Source organism: Schistocerca serialis, chromosome 9, assembly GCF_023864345.2.
Source record: "Schistocerca serialis cubense isolate TAMUIC-IGC-003099 chromosome 9, iqSchSeri2.2, whole genome shotgun sequence".
NCBI lineage: Eukaryota > Metazoa > Arthropoda > Insecta > Orthoptera > Acrididae > Schistocerca > Schistocerca serialis.
The window spans coordinates 180,594,426-180,619,407 of NC_064646.1; positions in this window are offsets into that span (position 1 = coordinate 180,594,426).

Consider the following 24,982-nt stretch of genomic DNA (forward strand, 5'->3'; position numbering starts at 1 on the left):
GAGCTTACTGCAGGCTCAATAATGCCCGCATTAAGCATAGATTGTATTTCTGTTCTAACACGGTCCCTATAATGCGCCGGAATTACGTATGGTCTAACACAAAATTTAGTGTGCTCACGAACACGAAATTGGTATTGAAATCCCTTGATTGTTCCTGTTTTGTGAGTAAAAACTGTGGAATGTGCTTGTAAAATCTCAAAAAGGTCTTGCCTATCCGTGTCATTACAATTCTCAATTGTTTGAATTTTATTCTGAATTAACTCATTAGTATCAAATATGTCTTCGATATCATCCCCGTCAGTACTTGCAGAGTGATTGTTAGTGTCTGGTTCCATAGAAAATCCCGAACTGTTGTCTAACAGAAGGTAAAGCCGATTAATTTCCTCGTCATGGTTTGAGAGCCAATCTTCAAATTTCAAAGCTATTGACTTACCTTCTTTCTCTAAACTTATTTCAGCATCGTGAAAGTTTAAGATTGCTTTTTATTCATTCAAAAAGTCTCCTCCCAATATAATTTCCGTCGACAATAAGGGAACAATAAGAACGTTCATAGAGAGGCTGTGGCTTTGACAAAAGAATTCTAAGTTGGTTTGGTGGCGTACATCTACACTTTTTCCAACGATTGCACCTTGTAATTTAATCTTACGTAACGGAAGTGTGGGGCAATTGTTCGATTTGTTGCATTTGCTAAAGGCTGTTTCACTAATTACTGAAATGGGACTGCAAGAGTCAAGTACTGCAGTAAATTTTACGTCATTTACTGTAATGTGAATCGCAGGATATGCAATGTTGTTATGTTTTACATCGTGTTCCTGGAGTAAAATGTCCCTAATGTCTTCCATTTTTACGTAATTACTAGCTACGGCAACTGTGTCGTCAGTTTCATACGTACGTTTTGTGGCTGCCAGCTGTATGAGTCGTTGCCTATTGTCTCTTTTTTGGCGCGCGTCGTTATTGGGATTTGGAGACCTAACTTCTACAAATTCACCTTGTCGAGAGGGCCCTGCTCTGTTTGAATCCCGCCAGTTGTGATGCAATTCAGGTCTGTCGTTACGATCATATCGTCTGTCGTCATGTCAGTAGATTCCATAGTTTCTCTCTTGTCGGTCACTTGGTGGAGAATTTCTCCCTGAATCGTAACTGCACGTTGGGCCGTTGCATCTAAAGTTATTCTATCTCTCCTGATAATATTTATTTTGGTTCCCATATTGTCTGTTTCTCTGATTGTCTCTATGATAGTCATTACCACGGAGACGTTATCTTTCCCTGTAATTATTACTACTCTGCCAACGGGTGTCTGTTTTGGTCACGATTTGTGTTGTGAGAATAGCCTTGTCGCGTCCAGTTATTATTTCTTTCATCGCGGAATTGCGACGGATGTGACCTGTAATTGTTGTGTTCCTGTTTTCGCGTTCCGCGATTGTCAGTGTCAATTTCTAATTCTGGTAAGAGTCCCTGAAAAGATTCAATGTCGTCTTTGCAACGTCCTGCCAAAAGAATATGTCGTAAATGTTCAGGCAATTTGATTAAGCAAATGCGGATGAGTTCTGAGGGGCTGTATGGGTTTGACAGGTACTGATTCTTGTGCAACATGTCTTCAAAATATTTCACAAGACTGGAAATTTCAGATTGTTCGAAATGTTTCATCATTATGATGCCATGTTTTACTCGGTCTTGTGTGGCTTGAGACCAATATGCTGAGAGGAAGGCATGGTAAAACTCTCCTTCACTGTGGCAATCGTGAATGACCGATCGCATTCTTACAGCTGGTTCATTCTCTAAGTAGCCACACATAAATTCTAATCTGTGTTCTAATGACCAGTTGGGAGGAAAACAATGAGAGAATTGATGAAGCCACGCTTGTGGATGAATGTCGTTGCCAGAATTCTTAAATGTTTTGAATTTACGTGTAGTAATGAACAGCTTATAGTCAAAATCATCATATCGGCGAGTCGCATGTCGGTCATTGTTACGTCGTTTCGTCGGTTCCATCTCAAAATTCGGTGTAGCTTGCCAATTTCTTTCATAATTTCCGAAGTGCCCTGTGTTATTATTTTGTGGCTGTTCGGTATTTCTATGTCCCTCTTCCCGTATTGGAGCGTGAGTGTCCTCGAAAATACGTAATTCTTGTATTACCTGTGTCAGCTGATCTTGTACTTCCCGGATTTCTCTTTGGTGTTGCGTATTAATTTGATTCTGATTTTGTTTGAATTTCCTAATTTGTTCGCACTCTTCTGTGTCATTAAAGACTACCGGTTTTGTGTCATTCAGATTATCATCTACCTTCGTAGATTAATTATTTAGCTGATCCGAAAGTTCAACTACTTTCTCTGATAATGAACTAATTTCCTCCATGTGTCTTTCTGTACCAATTTTCAGAGTATCTACTGTGTCCTTTAAGTTTTCTTGAGTTTTTGCAAGTTGCATAACCGAATCGGTAGAGGCAACTGAGTCAATTTTAGCTTGAAAAGTCTCATGATTTTCATGAACAATTGTTTGCAGTTCTTTTATGGCTGCTTCGTGATTCTGTAATGCATTTTCATGCCACGAAAAAATAGGTTGAAAATGCTCACAAATCTGTGTTTTTACGTCATTACAGACTTTTTGTCATTTCGATTCGATGTTATGTAACTCAGTAGTTAAATCTTCACGTATTTGTTCAAGTGTGGTGTCTTAACTTTTGAAGCTTTTGCTGTGTTTGTCTCTGATTTTGTTCCATTGTGTCTAACTGTTGCTGTGTTTGTCTCTGATTTTGTTCCATTGTGTCTAACTTTTGAAGCTTTTGTTCCATTGTGTCTAACTTTTGAAGATTTTGTTCCATTATGTCTAACTTTTGAAGCTTTTGTCACATATGTTGCATTATTTGTAATAACAATGCACTGGTGTCTGAAACATGTTCCTCAGTGCTATTCGGCAATGCATTTGAACAGGCAATATTCGCAGTTTGAAAAGCAGAAAATGTGTCTTGACTTATTTGAGAAAACGGTGAGGACGCAAAACCTGACTCTACAGTATTTGCAAGATTGTGTCCTGTCATTTCGGATTCCTGAGGCAAGCTGTTGCCGACTGATCGATCGATAATGCTTCCCTGTTCACTAATTGTTTCACTGTCTACACCACTGTTTGCAGCCCGCTCCATTTCTCTATGCACAATTACCAAATTACTACTTTGAACATTAGTTAATTCATTTTTCGGTGGCGCTAACACACTGCTTTCGTCTTCACTGTCATTTCTCAGTTTACTTTGGAGCTTAGTATTACGTTTTTCACACGCCATTATTGTCACAATATTTCACACGATAACACAGAAAAGCACAATTTGAAGAGCAAAAATAAGAGAACACATTAACGTAGCACTGAAAATAATATCTCGTTAATTGCAAGCGCAGCTGCGAAATACTTGCTGCAAATCTACGTGCATGCCACAACTGTTTTACTGTACAACAATGAAAAACTACAACTACAAAGGAAATTCTCTCTATAATTACGCGCTAGCAATAAACAAAAGCTACACTAATTACACAAACTACAGGAAAAAATCAGAAGATTCCAGTGAGGTATCCTCGGCTAAGGGTCGACATATGAAACATCCCCTTTTGAAAAATTATACATGACTGTGTTTAAACTGACACAATATTTTTAGCGCAACGCAATCTGACTTTCAAAAATCCCTACAAAAGAATGGCCCTGACTAACATTAACCTATACGTTTCACAAATCACTTACCTCACAAAAATCTTGGTTACTCGAACTACTGCAATACAGAGAGCGCCACTACTGCCAGCTAAGTAAAAGATTCAAACTACGGAAGGCACTAACTACTAATAGGCATAGTTAGCAAATGAAAGATTTTGATAGAGAACAAACAATGTATTTACCTCACTAGTGTTCCAAAGTCATAATGTATATAGCAGTTCATGACATCCAGTCTTACAAATTTCAAAACTCCGCCATTTCTCTCCCCACATCCACCACTGCTGGCGGCTCACCTCCAACTGCGCAATGCTATGCGCTGTTAACATCCAGCTGCCCAACACTACAATGGCAGACAACAATGCAAACTAGCCACAGACTGCACACAGCACAGCCAGTGATTTTCATACAGAGCGCTACGTGGCGTCACCAATATAAGAAAACAAACAGCCTACTTACACCTTAAACAAGAATGTTAATCATTCTGTTGCCTAATTAGGCTGGCGACGGTTTTTCTATATTCTTTAAACAGTGTAGCTAGGTAAAATTTTATTTGTTACTGTTTGAATATTTACGTAATTCTGATTTTCATATCCGATAAGCCACCTACGTTAGGTACAACACAGTCAGCATAACAAAATTCCTCTCAGAGGGTAACACTACTCTGCTTCTTCATACTATAATTACCTGAGTGAGAATAATTTCATTATACGAACTGCCTTCAGCTTTGAGGTTGTGGTATAATAGTAGCAGACGGTAGTGTTATAGTCTCAGAAGGAATGGTCAATATTCAGGTATATGACAGGACCAATATTTCGTGGCAAAAATATCTAGTAAACAGGAGATGCAAAATGCACATCTTAAGACCTGTGAGCACCTCTTCAGGTTCGATACTGTGTGAAACAAACCTCTTACAGTGCAAGCTTTTTGTCTTCCATATTCTATGAGGGGGTGGTATGAACCAAACCAAAAAAGTCCTCTAAATGGACTGCAACATGCATACCGTAAGAGCTATGAGCAGTTGATCAATAGAAGCGATGTCTTTCGCAGTAGTGAAGACGCACAAGGGCTCATACCTCTTAAGGTGAGCGGATCTCTAATCCCATGTTTACTGGACTTATTCCTCCTTTTGGTCCATACTACCGCCTATCAAGACATGGAAAACAAAGAGCTTGCAGTAGAAGATATTTCTTTCACAGTATCGAAGATGAAGATGTGCGCATAGGTCTTACGATAAGCATCTTAAAGCCAGTGTTTAGTTTTGCTTCAAGTGACTGTTGTTCTCAAATCCCTGAATACTGAACTTTCCTCCTGACACACCTTGTATATTTTTATTTCGATTTTAAATGATGGCATTCAGTTTTTGTGTGCAGCCGTCTTTTTCTAAAGTTGCAATAGTTCCCCCGGAATATTGATGTTTTTTTTTCCAAAAGTGGAAACATTTTCAAAGTGCAATAGCGTCATGTACCTAGGAACAAATATTCTATTGAAATTTAAAGCGTTGTAGTCTATAAAATCCTGTCAGCACTGTTTGGCTCAAATGGCTCTGAGAGCCGTGGGACTTAACATCTGAGGTCATCAGTCACCTTGAACTTAGAACGACTTAAACCTAACTAACCTAAGGACACCACACACGTCCATGCCTGAGGCAGGATTCGAACCTGCGACAATAGCAGTCGCGCAGACTGAAGCGCCTAGAACCGCTCAGCCGCCGAGGCCGGCTAGTACTGTTTGTAGCAGTCTATTTTTTACATTATTAGTTTAATATTCACCAATGATCAGCAAGTGGAATCAACCTCAACCGAAGAATGATCATAAACTAGTTACAAATTAAATACATTTTCAAGTAGAAGATGTTGAGAACTAGCAGTAATTTCCATTTTTAAGATGGGTAAAATTAAGACCTGAAAGAAACTCAGTTCTTCTGGTAGTATCACTTATACCATGGTAAGAGACCTCCTTCTGTTTCAAGGTACGAGACAGTGCTCGGCCGACGAAGTATGGATGGCTTAACAGTCCATACTGTATATAACTGGATAATATATAGAATTTGACTCACCAAAAAATTCTGTAACTAAAGAATGAACAGCAGCTGTTAAATAACATAACATGTTATATAACACTTAAGCGTGTAGAGGTAAAAATTTGACAATGCTGATCAAAATGCCACCTCATGTCTCACTACAGAAAAAGAAATAGAAATTGCCGGAGCTGCTTATAGCGGTTTCTAGTACACATTCTATCAAATGATTATAATATGAGTCACTAGACAGAAGTACCGACCAAGAAACAATGTGTGTTCCTAGCTAACTACCATCTAGATACAACACTCACCTCTGTTATAAACTGGTTCGGAATAGTGACTGTTTTCGGTACTCGTTTTTCACTTGAGTCGTTGAATTTGAGAATTTCATAAAAGTAGTTGGATTGCTCCATGTCAATGATTAGCAACATAGAAGTGACGAGTTTATCCCTGTCTCGCAAGTCAACGGGAGGTTGGAGAAAAAAATGGTTCAAATGGCTCTGAGCACTATGGGACTTAACATCTGAGGTCATCAGTCACCTAGAACTTAGAACTATTTAAATCTAACTAACTTAAGGTCATCACACACATCCATGCCCGAGGCAGGATTAGAACCTGCGACCGTAGCGGTCGCGCGGTTCCAGACTGAAGCGCCTAGAACCGCTCGACCTCACCGGCCGGCGAGGTTGGAGACTCTTATTTAGACTCATATGATAGTGTATCAGGGACCTCCAACACATGTTTCGGGGGGAGTGTAAGAAGCAATACTGTTAATTGAGAGAGTGCTTGGATTCTGACCGCAGCCGCCAGTGGGTCTTTGCTAGACACTAAAAAAGCTCCGAGACGACTAACGAGAATTAAGGTTTCAAATTATTCCGTTAATATTGCCCTTAATATTCATTTTACTCTGCGACGGTATCAATATGAGAAAAGGAACAAAGATAACATTAAATTTTTGAAGCTCTTTGGTGCGTCGACGACAAAAAAATTGAGTAACGACACTTCGTTTTGATGGTTGGAAGATCACAATGTATTTTTTCAGTCCACTTAGTTCTACCAGTACGAAACTAAATGGTACTTAAAATGGCTTCCTAACGTTTAGTAGCCTCGTGGTGGACGCAGCCACCCTAGCATTCGCTACTGTCGATGAAGAACGCCAGTGGCTGAATACTTGGAATTGTTAGCTTTCATATGTCTTGTGCAAAACCAGAAAATGCTTCAGTTTCCTTTAATGCGGCCAACCCACGTACGTAAGAGAGTAGGAATGTCGGATGGAACCCGGACTAAAGGAGCTGCAGCCAGGAGTCGCTGGTTTTTCGACCTGGCAAGCCGCCTACGGCGACTGCCGTAACCGGGAACAAAGCTGCAAAGAACGCATTGTGCTGGAGTGCGTTTCGACGAAGTGAGCCATCGGCATGAGAGACAGCAGGGACAAAGAGCGGCGGAATGAAAGGCGCTGCGAGTCGGATGCGCATTTCCTCTTTGGTTGTCACTGCCGTTTTATCTGCACGTCTGTGAGTGAGTGTATGTGTACAGGAGCGTACGTGAGTATAATTTACAGCTAGACTAGCCTTGTCGACTGCGAAAAGAGACATCGTATCAGAGATGGATTGGTCTGCCTAGGTCGGCTGTTTGAAACGAGTTGTGCGACAGAAGTCTATTCAGATTTGGTGCCAACCGCATAATAGCGGCGCTAATAGCGCCAACATGTAAATCAGATATGCTCTAAATACAAGCTGTAACACTCGTGAGCTTTATTTTAGTTTGAGATTGGATGTGGTGAATTAACGTTAGTCAATAAAGCCTTTAAGGCGACAAAGACGCCATTGTCAACAACTCGCTGAGTTTAAACGAGGCCGTGTCACAGGGCCACGAGAAGCTGGATATTTCTTCTGCGATACCGTAGAAATGCTTGGCAGGAATGTAGGCACTGTGCATGATTGCTGGCAGCGGCGGTCACTGGAATGTACGGTCGCAAGAAGATGAGGCTCCGGACGGCACCGTGGCACTACCGAGAGTGAAGACCTTCGTGTTCGGAGTATGGCTCTGGCGCGTCGTTCTGCAGCTGCAGCAACAGTATTAGCAACAGTTGTCACCAAAATGACACAACGAACTCTTATAAACTTCAAGGATACCTCCAAGCCACAGGCCGTGTAGCGTAAATTCCACTGACCCCAAATCACCGCCATTTGCTGTCAAGTGAAAACTCATTGGAGGGGAGGGAGTTGGTCTGCTACGTTTTCTGAGAAGAGCTGGGTCTGTTTGCTTCCTGTGATCGCCGTATGTTGGCTAGAAGACGACCAGCAAAGAACGAGTCTGCATGCTAGACATACGGGAGCACACCTGGAGTTTGGCCTGGGGTGCGATGTCGTATGACAACAGAAACACTCTCGTAGTTTTCCCACGCACACTGACAGCAAATATGTACGTCAATCTGGTGATTAGGCCTTTTGTGCTGCCATTCATGAACAGCATTCCAGAGGGTGTTTTCCAGCAGGATAACTCTCACCCATATAGTGCTGTTGTAACCAAACATTCTATGCAGAGCGTCGACATGTTGTCTTGGCCTGCTCGATCACCAGATCTGTTTTCCATCGAGCACATATCGGACATCATCGGATGATAAATCCAGCGTCTTCCACAATCAGCATTAAATGTCTCTGTACTGGCCGACCAGGTCCAACGGGGACGGAACTTCGTCCCCCAAACTGATATCCGACACCTGTGCGACAGAACGCATCCGTGTTTGTATACTTGCATTCAACTTTTTGGTTGTTACACCGCTCATTAATGTACCAGTATTTCACATTTGAAATGGCGTGTCCCACACTTACATAAATCTGTGATTTTGCAGTTTAGTCACTTGTATATGTTACCTAGATAAATGTGTTCCCGAAATTTCTTTACTCTTCATTAATTATTTTTTGGTGTAGCTGTTTTACAATAATTATTCAGTGTACATGCGCTGGTAAACACCCTTCTAAAACTAAAATAAACAAATAAATAGAAATTAAAGCAGTAGTCATATGATACCTGGACCCGGTACTTTATACTCAAATAGTGAGTTGACGAAATCTAAATTGATTGGTTAATATTCATATAATGCTGATTATTTAGCTAGAGATATGAACAGGTCATCATGAAAGTATAGTTGGGTTAGGAACAGCACATTTATATTTTATTTTTATTTTCAAAAGTACAGAAATATAAAAAAATATTTAATTGTTGACATGATTTTACACAAAAGAAGACAAAAAATTTGACACTTAAAGTGCATTTGGTGTAGCTCTCATAAAGTCTTCCATGGTGCAGATGGTTAGCGATGTGGAATAGTGAAGGAAATGGCTGTCAGTCTGCTCAACGCCACACTGACAAAGAACTGAGTCCACAGAGAAACCCCAAGTCCGCAGATTGCTCTTGCATCTCGTTTTCTTTGATCATAATCTACTGAGAGACCTCCATATTGACTACTTGTCCATATGTCCAGGGGGATGTTCTTCCTTTGGAGCCATTCATTTTCCCAGATACCGACATTTCTTCCGGCATCGCGAGATTCGTGCCGTATGTGGATTCTCAATGAGAGCCTCAGTAGTTGCCAAGAAGCTCTTTCTTGTTTTCAGCATAGGATGTGTGGGCTGACGACCATATAGTGGATGGGCTTCCTTCGTTGTGGCCTTACTTTCCTCATATCTCGCAGCTGCCACACGTCTGATTTCAGGAGGAGCTATGCCAGCGAGGCAATGAAGTTTGTCCACAGGAGTAGGTCTTAAGCAGCAAATGATAAATTGGCATTTAGAGCCACATCTACGTTCCTGGCATGACTGGACTTGTACCATACCGAACATGCACATTCAGCAGTGAAATAACATAAAGCAAGCGCGCTTGAGCGCACAGTGCATGGATTAGCACCCCATGATGTACCTGTCAATTTTCGCACTATGTTATTTCTATCTGCCCCTTTCTGTTTGGTGTCTAGACAATGCTTTTCTAGGTAGTAGAATTTCTTAACTTCAACTAAATCATGACCGTCAATCCCGATTATAGGTTTCTCGCTCTTCTCATTTCTGCTTCTTCTCACTACTTTCGTCTTTCTTCGATTTACTCTCGGTCCACATTCTGTGAGACAGATCATGTAATTCGTCACATCATGTAATGCTTCTTCACTTTTCAAAAAATTGGTTCAAATGGCTTTGAGCACTATGGGACTTAACACCCGAGGCCATCAGTCCCCTAGAACCTAGAACTACTAAAACCTAACTAGCCTAAGGACAGACACATCCATGCCCCAGGCAAGACTCGAACCTGCGACCGTAGCGGTCACGCGGTTCCAGACTGAAGAGCCTCTAACCGCTCGGCCACAGCGGCTGGCTCTTCACTTTTACAGAGGACAGAAATGTCATCAGCGAACCTTATCAATGATATCCTTTCACCTTGAATTTTAATTTTACTCTTGAATCCTTCTTTCATTTCCATCCTTTCTTCTTTGATGTATAGACTGAACAGTAGAGGAGAAAGAGTACATCCATGTCTTACACACTTTTCTACCAGGCTCTTCGTTTTTGGTCTTCCATTCTTATTATTCCCTCTTGGCTCTTGTACATATTGTATATTACCCGACTCTCCCTATCGCTTATACCTATTTTTCGCAGCATTTCGAACATCTAGCATAATTTTACATTGTCGAAAGGTTTTTCAGATCGACAAGGCCTATGAACGTGTGTTTAGTCTTGCTTGCATCATCAACCGCGACGTCAGAATTGCCTAAAGCCAAACTGATCGCCATCTGACATATCCTCAATTTTCTTTTCCATTCATCTGTATATTATTCTTGCCAGAAACTTGGATGCCTTAGCTATTAAGCTGATTTTGCGATAATTCTCACTCTACTCGGCTCTTGTAGTCTTCGGAATTGTGTGGAACATATTTTTTTGAAAGTCAGATGATATGTCGCCAGACTCATATATCCTACACAACAACGTAAATAGTCGTTTCACTGCCATTTCCTCCAATGACTGTAGAAATTTTGATGGAATGTTATATATGCCCTCTGCCTTATTTGCTTTTAAGTCCTCCAAAGCTCTCTTAGATTCTTATTCTATTACTGGATCCCCTGTCTCTTCTAAATGGACTCCTGTTTCTTCCTCTATCGCGTGAGACAAATCGTCCCCCCTTAAAGAAGCCTTTAGTGAATTCTTTCCAATTACCTGTTCTCTCCTCTGCATTTCACAGTGTAATTCCAGTTACACTCTTAATGTTAATACCATAGCTTTTAATTTCACCTAAAGTTATTTTGACTTAGCTATATGCTGAGTCAGTCCTTCTGACAATCATTTCTTTTTAGAATTCTTCAGATTTTTCATGCAGCCATTAGCTTCCTTGCAATTCCTGTTTATTTCATTCCTCAACAACTTGTATTTCTGTAATCGTAAATTCCCCTGAACATTTTCTTACTTCCTTCTTTGTTCCCTCAACTGAAGTATTGCTCCTGTTACCCATGATTTCTTCGCAGTTACCTTTTTTGTAGCTACGTTTCTTTTCCAACATCTGTGATTGTCCTTTTTAGGGATGTCTATTCCTCTTCAACTGCACTGCCTACTGAGATATTCCTTATTCTTGTATCCATAGCCTCAGAGAACTTCAAACGTATCTCAGCATTGCTTGTTACTTCCGTGTCCCACTTCTTTGTGTAATGATTTTTCCTGAGCAATCTCTTAAACTTCAGCCCATTCCTGCACCACTACTACATTCTGATCTGAGTCTATAACTGCTTCTGGGTACGCCATACAATCCACTACCTAATTTCGAAATCTCTCTTTAACTACGATGTAATCTAACTGAAATATCCCCGTATCACCCGGCCTTTTCCAGGTATACCTCCTCCTCTTGCGATTCTTGAACGGAGTATTCGCTAGTACTAGCTGAAATTTATTACAGAACTCAATTAGTCTTTCTCCTCTGTCTTTACCTGGTCAAGCTCTTATTCTCCTGTAACCTTTTCTTTTGCTCCTTTCTCTAGGATGTTGTAATTTATTATTTCGCGAAGCATAAAATTCTGTGAAGCAAATGATGAAACCATTAAGCTGAAGGAAGACCAAGTTAGCTCTTGTCCTTCCGTTTCATCATTACGTTTTCTACGAAGGAAAATGCGCAATAGGGAGATCCAGCAGACAGCGGCGAGATAGGGCTCACGGTGGTACCTCGACATTTTCCTTTTCTTTTTGTGAATGCCTTTTTTATATAACGAAGCATACTGCAGACAGACGAAACTGTGCGAGAAGCCTGCAGCAGTGTTAGAGTGAGAGCTTCAGAAATGAAGTTCCTTAGTCAGTGAAAGGCTGCACAAGTGAAGAAGAATAAGAAATGTGAGAAAAAAGAAAAAAATTAGGTGGGGGATCGGGCAACCCTTAACTGAAAAAGTCCTTAAACGAAAGCAGCATTGGAAAGAGCATGTACTGCGTATATCACCTCAGAATCCCTCGACAAGCAACGGAATGCAATCCTACTGGAAGAAGGAGTGTGGTAAGGGCGAGGAAGAGATGTTGAGGTCTAACCTTGAATTAGCAGAACAATGAGAAGATGGCTAATATTATGCATGTAGCAGCAACTACAAAGTTATACCGTACATTACGATAAATACTCCAGAATCCAATAAGCTCATGCCTTTTAGCAGGACTGGCCTTGCAATGGCAAAAACACAACTGGAGAACACTATGATTACGAATGAAATTATGAGTGTAGAGTTGTTATAGCAAGAGATGTCTGAAACTTCCTGGCAGATTAAAACTGTGTGTCGGACCGAAACTCGATCTCGGGACCTATGCCTTTTGCGGGCAAGTGCTCTACCATCTGAGCTACCCGAGCAAGACTCACGGGTCGCTGTCACAGCTTCACTTCTGCCAGTACATCGTCTCCTACCTTCCAAACTTCACAGAAGCTCTTCTGCGAACCTTGAAGAACAGTATCAGACAGGCTGTGGCTAAGCCATGTCTCCGTAATATTCTTTTTTTCAGGGGTGCTAGTTCTGCAAGGTTCGCAGAAGAACTTCTGTGAAGTTTGGAAGGTAGGAGACGAGGTACTTGCTGAATTGAAGCCGTGAGGGGGGGGGGGGGGGGGGGGATTCAGTGGTACTTGGGTACTTGTTTAGCTAAGATGGTGGAGCACTTACCTGCGAAAGGCAAGATCCCGAATTCGAGTCTCGGTCCACCCCACAGTTTTTATCTGCCAGGAAGTTTCATATCAGTCCACACTCCGCTGCTGAATGAAAATCTCATTCAAGAGATCTTTGTTTTGAAAGCAGCCCTATAGAATGAAACAATTTCCAAATGGGAAGGGGGATAATGTGAAACATCAAACAGACAAACAATTATGCGAGCATAACAATGGTGTTATAACCACCTCCTATATATCCGGTTAAATGGGACTTAAATGAGCCGTGTGCCTGAAGTTTCCTGTTGTGCGGGAAAGGCATCTACTGCAAAGAAGCCGGCCGGAGTGGCCGAGCGGTTCTAAGCTCTTCAGTCTGGAACCGTGCGACCGCTACGGTCGCAGGTTCGAATCCTGCTTCGGGCATGGATATGTGTGATGTCCTTTGGCTAGTTAGGTTTAAGTAGTTCTAAGTTCTAGAGGACTGATGACATCAGCAGTTAAGTCCCATGGTGCTCAGAGCCATTTGAACCATTTTTGAACTGCAAAGAATAAATGAAATCCTGAAATGAATGTTCAGTTATAACTGCACTTATAGCAATGACGACCAGAAAGGAAAACTCGGGTAAAGTAGACGAACGTAAAATTAGGCTGGATGGAATAACAGTGCTAAGTTAAATTTGGAAAAAGTTATAAATTTAAGTAATGACTAAATGAAAATGAACGGTTATCTGCTCACCGCGCCATCATAAGTGTTGCCTCTATAAGTACTGTCTGTTACACAAGAATGTTTAGTTTTGTTGCAAGGCGAAAACAGCTCAAAATTTGTAAACACTGCCGTAGCGTAATTTCAGATGGATATCTGACAGTTACCAAATACTTTCCAGTTCCGTAGCAGTTCGTGGAAATCAATTAGCAATAATCAAAGAACAACAAAATCTCATCACTACTAAACAGTTACGCAATTGCAAAAATTCGTGACGTCACTCACTCTAATGCCTACTGTCTTCAGTTTCGGTCAAGAAACTATTGATGTTTATTCATTACTGAAAGCTGTCATTTAGCGTAAAATTTATCGTAATGATGTAGTGCCATTCTATAATCTCTTTCCTGTGAGTTACAGCTACCAAATTTGCAAAGCCCAAATTTCGATTGTAAAAGAATGGCAAAGTTCGCGATAGGTTTTTACTGTCTCATTGGTTTCTTGTGACTTCATCCTTAACTACTGCTGCTACTCACTTCGTGCAGTTACTACTACTGTTCGTTCAAGACGCTAACACACACTTCCGACTGGTTTCAGTTGTAGAAAAGTGACAACTTATTTATCCATGAAAAAGCACAACGATAAAATATCGTCTACTGAATTTTACTTTCTTAAGCACTGTCTTTCGTTTTACTGTGTACTAGACTGAAGCACTTGCGTTAATTATTGTTTTGAAAATTATTGAAATTTTAATTACTATTATTTCTTTAATAAAAGTGTTGCAATAGTTTCTCAGTCATTAGGACACTCTCGGATCTTCGATGACGGGTAGGATGGATCCTACTTAAGTATTTTGTCCTAGGTAAAATTGGAGGTGAACGCTTTAGTTCAACTCGGTGATACTCAAACACAAAATGAAGTACAGCCCCGGCTAGTCTGCCCAGGTAACTAGTTTGATCTCACTTCAGGTTGAGATGTTGTTGATGCAATGTATGGCATCGTTCCTTGACAATGTCTGGCGCAGGCTCTTCTTCTTGTATCTCGGTAACAAATGAGACTGAGCCCTCAGTACTCTTCATGTTGGTTTGCATCCTTTTGTGGTAATTCTGCTGTGCCCATTTAATGTCACATACTTCGCCTGTCCACACCAAATTGTTCGACAAGTCATTACATACCTTGGCACGGCTGTGTACAACCATTTCTCAACAAAAGAGGCGCTACACCACCCGACTAGACTCGACTGTCTCTCTCAACACTCTCCTACGTTCTCCTCTGCACTGTTCTCAACCGCTGGTGTGCCTGCCAGTTTACTATGCTCTCTGACAATATCGTATCGCCCTGACTAAGCCAGCGAGTCTTCTTGCAACTACAATTTTTTAACTTTACAATGAGGAAATATATCATTTCATCACACATCAGTAGTACACTTATTTACAATCCTTGATGCATAGAAAAATACATCGAATAGTAAAACTGCAAGGAAAAATTTTGGTAGACCACAGAGCAGTATTACTGTTGTGAGTAAAGTAACCTGTTGTCCTTCAGAGTATGCAGACACAATAGCGCCTTTCTTAGCAATCATATACAACCACTCACTTGACGAAAGGTCTGTTCCTAAGGACTGGAAAGTAGCACAGGTCACACCAATATTCAAGAATGGAAATAGGAGTAACTCATTTGAATTACAGACCCATATCACTGACCTCAATTTGCAGTAGGATTTTGGATTATATACTTTACTCGAACATTATGAATCACATTGAAGAAAATGACTTATTGATACATAACCAACACGGATTCAGAAAATACCGTTCTCGTGCAACACAGCTAGCTTTTTATTCCCATGAAGCAATGAGTGCTGTCGACAAGGGATCTCAGATATATTCCATATTCCTAGATATCCAAAAGGATTTGGATACCGTTCCTCACAAGCGACTATTAATCAAATTGCGCGCATATGGAGTATCGTCTCAGTTGTGTGACTGCATTCGTGAATTTCTCTCAGAGAGGTCACAGTTCGTAGTGATAGACGATGAATCATCAAGCAGAACAGAAGTGTTATCTGGCGTTCCCCCAGCTAATGTCATAGGCCCTCTGCTGTTCCAGATTTACATAAATGATCTAGGTGATAATCTGAGCAGCCCTCTTAGATTGTTTGCAGATGGCGCTGTAATTTACCGTTTAGTAACATCATCAGACGATCGATTTCAATTGCGAAATGATCTAGAGAGAATTTCTGTGTGGTGCGAAAAGTAGCAATTGTCACTAAACAAAAAAAGAGCGAAGTCATCCACTTGGGCACTACAAGAAATCCGATAAATTTTGATTGCAGATAAATCACACAAATCTATGGGTTGACCAGTCGACTAAATATCTAGGAATTATAATTACTAGCAACTTAAATTGGAAAGACCACATAGATAATGTTGTGGGGAAGGCGAAACAAAAGCGGAGCATTGCTGGCAGAACACTTAGAATAAGCGACAAACTCACCAAACAGATAGCCTACATTACACTTCTCCGTCCTCTGCTGGAATATTGCTGCGTGGTATGGGATCCTTACCAGGTAGGATTGACGGAGGACATCTAAAAAGTGCAAAGAAGGGCAGCTCGTTTCATGTTATCGCGCAATAGGGGTGAGAGTGTTACTGACATGATACACGAGTTTGGGTGGCAGTCACTGGAACAAAGGCGGTTTTCTTTGCGGTGAGATCTATTTACGAAATTTCAATCACCAACTTTCTCTTCCGAATGTGAAGATATTTTTTTGACAGCCGCCCACGTAGGAAGAAATGATCATCTTAATAAAATAAGAGAAATCAGAGCTCGAAAGGAAAGATTTAGGTGTTCCTTTTTCCCACCCGCAATTCGAGAATGGTAGAGAAGCAGTATGCTAATAGTTCGATGAGCCCTCTGCCAGGCACTTAAGTGTGAATTGCATAGTAATCATGTAGATGTAGATGTAAATGTAGACTTAGAATTTTAGAATAGGTGGCTGAAGTTTGCAGAGGGTCTTAATAACTACATTTATTGGTTGAATTTATATTCGCTGAAGCAGCTGATGTTTCGACTGAGCAAATAGTTTTAATTTTCATGTTTAAGTGCAGTTAGCAGAGATAACTTTACAGTTTATTTCTATACGTTGAACTGCTTCTGTATTCTAAACCCAATTTATCAGTGCTTTTTGTTTAATATTCATTACTTCTTACAATGATTTCTAATGTTTCACTTGAAAGCGTTTTACATACAAATTGAGAATTTATACTACTTGTTCCTACAGATTTCTGTGACATTTAAATAATAACTGTACATCAGTAACTCACACACAAGGGCCTATTTCATGATCTTATATGAAGCAACGACTCTACTCAACAACAATCTATCCATTCACACAATGCATTAAATACGTAGAAATGTGAAAACTGAGAAAAATTGCTACTTTGTAAACAAATCGAAACATTCTATATTACTTATTTTGGAATTGTTCCCTGCAGTATTTTTAAATTTACTTATTCACTATACCACCCAACAGTTTAAGTATTTGTACTCTTAGATTGTAAATTTTCTCCTACCAAGGGTTACCTGGTTCATGATTCATTTATTTTTTTAAAATTTTCTCTCATATGCGATTGAGAGCTCCGATTTTTACGTGTGTGTTAATCGTCTATGGTACAAAACGACAAAATGTCGTTTATAATACTATTCATGCGACTTTTTTGTACGAAAACTTGATATAGTGTGTTTTACACAATTTGAGCAACGTACAAAAGCTTTTTAAGACAGTAGTCAATATTATGGAATATGATTACCTAATGCTGTTATGGCAGAAGAGCTAGCAAGAACAAATGTACTCGTATCTGCCCAAATATAACCGTCGATACAACTCCCAATTCATGACACTTTCTGGAATTAAAAGAGATAAGTCATATGTTGCAAGAGAGCATTCCTTTTCTAACACGTAAGACAGAATATAAAAAATATAAGAAATAACGTGAATCCCTGGTTTACACTAATAGTCTAACTCCTCATCGCAATTCAGCCCAGTAAAATTGCATTACGTGTAATTCGCTTTGTACTGAGATGATTACTCTAGCAGAAAACTACAGATATATGAGACTGAGTAGGAGGAACCTCAGACAGGCAAAAATATGTTTTTGTCCCAAAAACAGTCATTTGGACCAGATATAGTGTTAATGTGAGGCCGCAAAACTAATCTAGGACTGTACAGCACATATTGGTATTTCTAATAGCTGCTATATCACAGCACGGACATATCTGGAAATTTGTTGTGAAGCACAAGAATTTATTTGACGATGGAATGTAAAATGAAACAAATATCAATATTATATGGCTTCATTGATCTGGATGAGGTTTTAAGAATATTGTCTCAGAATTTAGTTTTTAAAATTCGTGTAGAAAGACGTTTATGTAATTGTGTCTCTGATACAGTCTCTTCTTTCTTGCTTTGATCCACATATTCATCACATTATACTTTTTGTATTACTTTTCATAAGACGTATTCAAAACTAGCAGCAGATGTGACTAGCAGAAGACTACAACAAAAAGATGATGCTTACTCATTTCCCATTCCTTTCTTTTTATACATGTTCTGCTTATAATAGAAAGTATGACACTAACAATTATTAGTCCTCTTTGCTCAAAACTTGCCATAACATTGGCCTTTGACTGATGAAAGTGAGAAAATCTCGTTAGTGAGGAGCAGAGAAATTTTAAGTTTGAACAACCAATGTTGACAAAATCGTCAAGATCACCACAGTTAAAAATCAGTAAAGGAGCTGATGATGTGTGCAGCACCAAGACGGATTTTGTAGTAAATTTGGAGAAAATTCAAAATGCTTGTCAATAGCATTAGAATGTATGGCGACAATGATGAAGTATGTACTATATAATACACACGTTTTCTGTGAAGTTTGCAAAATCGATGTTCAGTTCAAAACTTCAAGTTATCACAAGAGAAAATGTGAGGCATATAAAAGACAGAGATACGTCCTGAGATACGTCCTGAGATACTAAGTTGCAGACAGAGAAGATAACAGTAGATTTTGTGTCTTGATGAGTGCGCGTCTATAGGTTTACTGATTACAGCATATCGCTCATCATTGCTCTTGGTATGGATTTCAAGGGAAACACGAAAACTGATGTTTAAGAAGCTATGAATGTTAACAGTAAAGTGAAAGAACGCGAATGTGTGTCTTGTGTAGTGCAATTTTGAGCAAGACAGGCCATACATCACTTCTACTGTTTCAGCTGTGACCATTGTGGACACATCTTTGACTTCCAAGTAGCAAGCAAATTTGCGACAGTAGCAGAAAGAGCCAGAACAGCAAAGAAGTAAAGCCCGAGAAAAAATAACAGAAAGTGTACAGAGATGCCAAGAGTCAAGCTTGTAGGGGATGTGGGAGGGGAATGGAACCAACAAGAATGAAAAGTATTTCAAAGATTTCTGGAACAATGAGATGCTTGATATGTGAAAGGGGGATGTATGTAAGATTCCATTGTTGTTAAGACAGTTTAAAAACAAATATAAATAATAAAAATAAGAATCGTTATAAAATATCCAACATTCACATAACACCTTCATTTTATGCTTTTTTCCTTCTTTTTTTCTTTCTGGAAATACTTACCCCCAAACTATGAATAGCACAATACTAACACCTTTTCCTCTTTCTGAGCTCAACATCTCACTCATTATGGAGGGATGCTGACTCAGTTTTTCAGGATAGCAAATGGGAAGTAGCGGTACACAAAATGGCCAAGAGATACCAGTGTGTGTGTGTGTGTGTGTGTGTGTGTGTGTGTGTGTGTGTGTGTGTAGTGAGCGAAGTGCTATGAAACGATGTGTGTATAGTGTGTGCAGTGACTGATAGTGAGATGTGAGTGAACAGTGTGGCATTACATTATTTAATGAGTTATTTGTAAAAAAAAAGTATTGTATACCAGGAGTAAATCTAATGATTGTCTCTAACTAGAAGTCTGTAAATATATGTGTATACGAATTAGCATTTTCAGCTGTCCCCATCGAGGTATATCAACAACACCTGTCGGCAGCATTTATATGAATTAGCTTATTTTAAATCGATCTAAACTTGTAAATGGTTTGACATGTCCTACATCCTGGTAAAAAGAGATCTACGGATAAATGAAGCTACTACTACTACTACTACTACTATTCCTAGTCATTGCTCTCCTTACTCTCCTTATTTTCCCTTCGTTCAGCTTTCGTTTCCCTAACAAAATAGTTTACGGGTGAACTGTCGGATGTAGGTATCCAACGTAAACAATATTTCAGCAAACGACCACGCTGTCATCATCAGATGCCGTGATGAACTGACTGATAATGACGAAGTGGTCGTTTGCTGAGATACTGTACCCGTTGGATACTGATAGCCGGCAGTTCACTCGTGAACTATTTCATCACAAAGTACGCCGGGAGAAGCTGAAGAACCACGTGCTAAGTTCTGACTTCACTTGGATCTGTGATGAAACTCTCTCTGATTATATAGCAGTTTTCTAACACTGCTATGAAACCACGACGAATCTTTTCCATCTCTTAACATGTTGTTAGGAACGTGTGGTCTACGTCATCGGCGTCGTCAAAGCAAAATGCATGCGGTTCGTGGGTGCCTCAAAAAGGCTGCTGCGTAGTATATGTATATCAAGTAAATATCGTCGTCCTATGTCTTGCTAAGGTGAATGGAGACTTCTGTTCCTTTACACTCGCAAAATGAATCCAGCAACCGTTGAGACGAACTGACGTACTTAATGAAATACGCTTCCAAACTGAAGCTGACGCCGTTGTAACACCTGTTCACTTCAGTCCGCTCTAAACTTACGGATCGTCCGCAACTGAGTACGAATCAACTGGATGAGCAGATGCCCTAATTTCATCTGCACAATAACGTCACTCTGTTGTTAATTGGGTCATAATAGAGTTTTACAATTGTCAGGTCAGTTATAATTTTCAAACTACGTCAGATGGGTATCAGTTACAGGCATTTATAACTTTACAGCTTAAAATCACTTCTCTATTCTGTCTTGATAAATTAATAACAAACTTTCCGCAGCCCTTCTAGTGACTGAGATTCCAGTTCGGCTCATAAACGCACATATAAAAAGTTTTCGAAGGAAGACTGTTCGAATTCCAGTAGCAGCTGCTGCGTTGCGCATGCTCAGTCTGACTAATGATTAACGATGCCCCACAGCAACAAAGTAATTAAACAGAAAATATTTAACGTGCCTTTTTTTAAAAACTATATGTATAAATACTGCGGTAGAGAATATGAGTTGCAGTACTTGAATTTCAAGATCGATGTCTATTATTAAGCTGCGTTGTGTTGATTCTGTATTGTGTTGAACCTGCACTGTTGTGATGTATGAATCAAATAAAATATAAATACGAGTTTTGTCAATGAAACCTGTGGACTTATAAAGTTAAGGTTTTTTATTGTGGTCCTTTTAAATTCAGCTGATTAGTCGGATTGCCATGTAAACAACGTCGAAGGTTTAAGCTGCGGCGAGATCAGTACATGAAAGTGTAGGTTCATCGAAACAGACACATTAAATAACGAAAATGGTTCACAGCTGGCAGTACATGTTACAAGGCACGGGACGTATTTAAAAGATAGTGTCTCAAGTTATCTAAATTACAGATCAGTTAAATCATACCTTCTGGAAGATGCGTTTTCGTTAGAGCTTCACAAGAGATAAAACTTGAGAGCTACACATCGCAACTTTTCTACACAACGTTGTAGGCTCCTGTTAAACTCGTTTTAATCTCATACTTGATTACAAAAATAACGCCTTCAAACGAATCAGAAAGTACGAAAACTTTCAATATAAAGAGAATACAGGCTGAGCAATTTACTATGTGTCTTCTCTGTTTTCGCAAATTATTTCAGGCAAGCATCAGAACGTTTTCTGTTAGAAGATCTTGGCTCGAACCGTTTCCTTTTTCATATTTAACATATGTAAAATTAAGTACGTCCTACGCTGTAGGTTTCTTAACCTTATTTTGTCCTTGTTGCACTGGGATTTCGTAACAGCGACTGTTTATGATACGAAAGACAATTACGTTGGTGAGTCACTTTCATATTATTCTATTACGCGTATCCAAGGCTGACGCCGTATTCAATTCCATCCATGTTTTTCATTAGCATTTCCTTTACTGCGCGTGGCAGTGGTCTATCTAACTCTTCATTTCGATGACGTTCAAGCAAAAAGTATACAAGATTTTTTTATACACACACACACCGTCGCGTCACTGACTGTTACACATAAGTACAAAGCAAAAAGTTCCCAGATAGTGCAGGTAGAGTATTACAGTCTATACCTGTTCTTGAAATAGTTCAGGCTTCTTCAGGGTGTTATATATGTGTTAAACGGATGTGGCCAAAGTATCTGTCTTGTCGGGTACTTAATAACACAGTTAAATAGAATGGTATATTCACTCTAAGGATATTGCGCTGTGTCTATAAATTTGTATAATGTATTCTACGTATAAACCTAAAACACTTTACAGGCCATTCCACATGCTGACACTTTTTCAAACGTCGTTGTAGTATCTTGAACACATAGTCCATCGATGGGAGTTCCAATATGAAAGTAGTACAGTTCTATGAAAATTGATGTGTACAAATAATGTTCGTTAACTGCTTTTTTAAAGTATGTTATGTTATCTTTGTTGTTGCTGGTAGAGACTATTCGGCAGACTATACTACGTATACTAACAAGTCTTATTATAGATCGTATACAAGAATTGCTTTACATGATTCCATAATGCATATCATTAATTATGATTTCCTCCTAATAATTACATTAAGTTAGCATTTTTTTTTATAAATTGTGTCGGTAACTGAGAATGAATGATTATATTCTATTTTCAACAGAGAACCATTTTAAAAAAGAACTAACTCTGACGATCGGTAGTAGTTAAATGGTAGAACAGAAAAACACTCAGCCGACCATTGTGGCCGAGCGGTTCTAGGCGCTACAGTCTGGAGCCGCGCGACCGCTACGGTCGCAGGTTCGAATCCTGCCTCGGGCATGGATGTGTGTGATGTCCTTAGGTTAGTTAGGTTTAAGTAGGGGACTGATGACCTCACAGGTTAAGTTTCATTGTGCTGAGAGCCAATTTTTGAGAAAAACACTGATCAGTATAACTCTTTTCAGATTAAATTTGTTTCAATTTCACATTCAGGATAATGAAAAAAATTGCATCATTTCGAAAGCAAGTTTCTAGAACAATGGTAATGTGGCACTAACCAGAGATTTGCAGTGAAATGTACAAGGTAGGAAGCTGGCTCTCGTAAAAAAGGGATTTTCCGTAAGACACAGGAGACTCATGACGTTTTTGGACTGTGCGGTTGATCCTATAATTATTCAGCATCAAGTGTGATGGTACATTGGTAAAATACTTGATTTTCGTTCGGGAACACGGAGGTTCAAATTCCCGTCAAGCCATGCAGCTTTAGTTTTTCCGTCGTTTCCAAAGTGACCTATTGCAAATGGGAATGGTAACTTCGGAGAGGACACGGACATTTTCCTTCCACATTCCGAGCTTGGGGTGTTATGGGCTCGTCATCCACAGAGCGTTAAAGCCTTATCGTCTCTCGCTTTCCTTGGCTAAGCCGTACCCATTAGTTTTGTAACGGGTTCTAGTGACATTACTTATTTCTTATTGTGGTTAGTTATAGCACGAAGTACTTACTTAGATCACAGGTTATGCAGTAATGAGCATTTAAAACGTAGAGCTAATCTTCGAGAAATTCGGCGGAGCTTGCAATGACGATGTCTAAAACTATGTTGGATTGTGTGCAACACCGCGAAAGCAAGAGGAATGGCCTCTGGCGTTATTTTACGCAGGTTCTCTGGTAGTGAAATAATTATTCGTGGAATGAGATTTTCACTCTGCAGCGGAGTGTGCGCTTCGTATTTGCTTGGACTTTATCATGCTTCATTTACAGAATTCGCTTGTTTTATTGATTTATTTTTCTCAAAGAGACCGATAAACGGTTGTGTTTACCCCTTGGAAGAGCGATTATTGATGGATACATTCGGTGTATAGAGCTCAGATGTGCCGACAGGCATGGGCATGATAGGTATATTCAAGCATTGGTGGTATTAATTTGTTGTGGGCTAAGTAATGAAAGACCATCTTGTCAATAACGAAAGGAAAGTCAAGAATGAATGTTAAATTTACAAAACATTGAAACCAATGATGTTTCTGAGTCCAGAAACACGGGATTTTTATATACTTCTGTATTTATTGAACATGGCGAATTTAGGGGGTCTACACTACCTGTGACAAGTAACGTGGAATAAATTACCGGACTTATCATCAGACACTAAGCACTAATATTAGCTAAAAGAATGACGCTAATAACAGACGTAAGTGAGAGAAGGATAAAGAACTGACGTTTAGGAATAACAATAATAAAACCATAATAAAGAAAAATATGCACAGTTGATAGAACGGAAGAAAGAAGAATGCTAAATTGGGACAAATTAGTTTGATGGAGAAGGATAAAAAGATAATAGTGGGGGAAATGAGAAAGCCTAATGAGACAATACATGAGAAGATTTCTACTCTTACGACGTTCTGACGCAACCATCGGCTACGAAGTATTATGTGCTATTGAAAATTACTAAAACAGCAGAAACTGATATATGAAGTAAACAGAGTATGTGTGAACATTGAACTAAACATTATAGCCATTTTTAAGAGCCCGTGGACACTCTCCGCCAAACATGGCTAATATCAACAAAGTAAACAAGAAAGACGGCGGAAAACGCTATCATAAAAAGCACGTTTCGCTACATGTACTTAAACTGCCCAAATTTGTTCCTCGCAAAAAGTGTTGTTGTTATGACATTGGGGTTTGTACTACACAGTTCCGTATCATCTGCTAAAATCTGATTCGAGATGTGGGAATAGCACTACAGGGACAACATGTACACTCCACTAATTTAGGATGACTTAAGGCCGCAGTGGAATGCACACCATGGGGAATATCACACTTCATTACATACCAATTTTAATTCGTTGCCTAAGCCCATGTCCCAGAATCCTTTAGTAATATTACACCTATTTTAGAAAGACGCTCATGAAACAGCAATATACAGTGGAAGTTATCAGATATGTGGCACACACTGTGAGCACTAGACATGACAGAGCTATGACACTGCTTATCAGTACTTCAATAGGGGAAAGACGATTCCTTTTACAGACAAAATGCGAAAACAAAACTAATTTCTCCTACAAGGGAGCAATACTGCCGAAGCAAAAGGCATATTGGAAAAAAATTGGAAGGGTGCACTGGAAACAATTTCGAGGAAATATACAGTTTCCACGCAACGCGGAAATGGCTGACGTTTAAATGGATCAACTGCCTCGACCATTG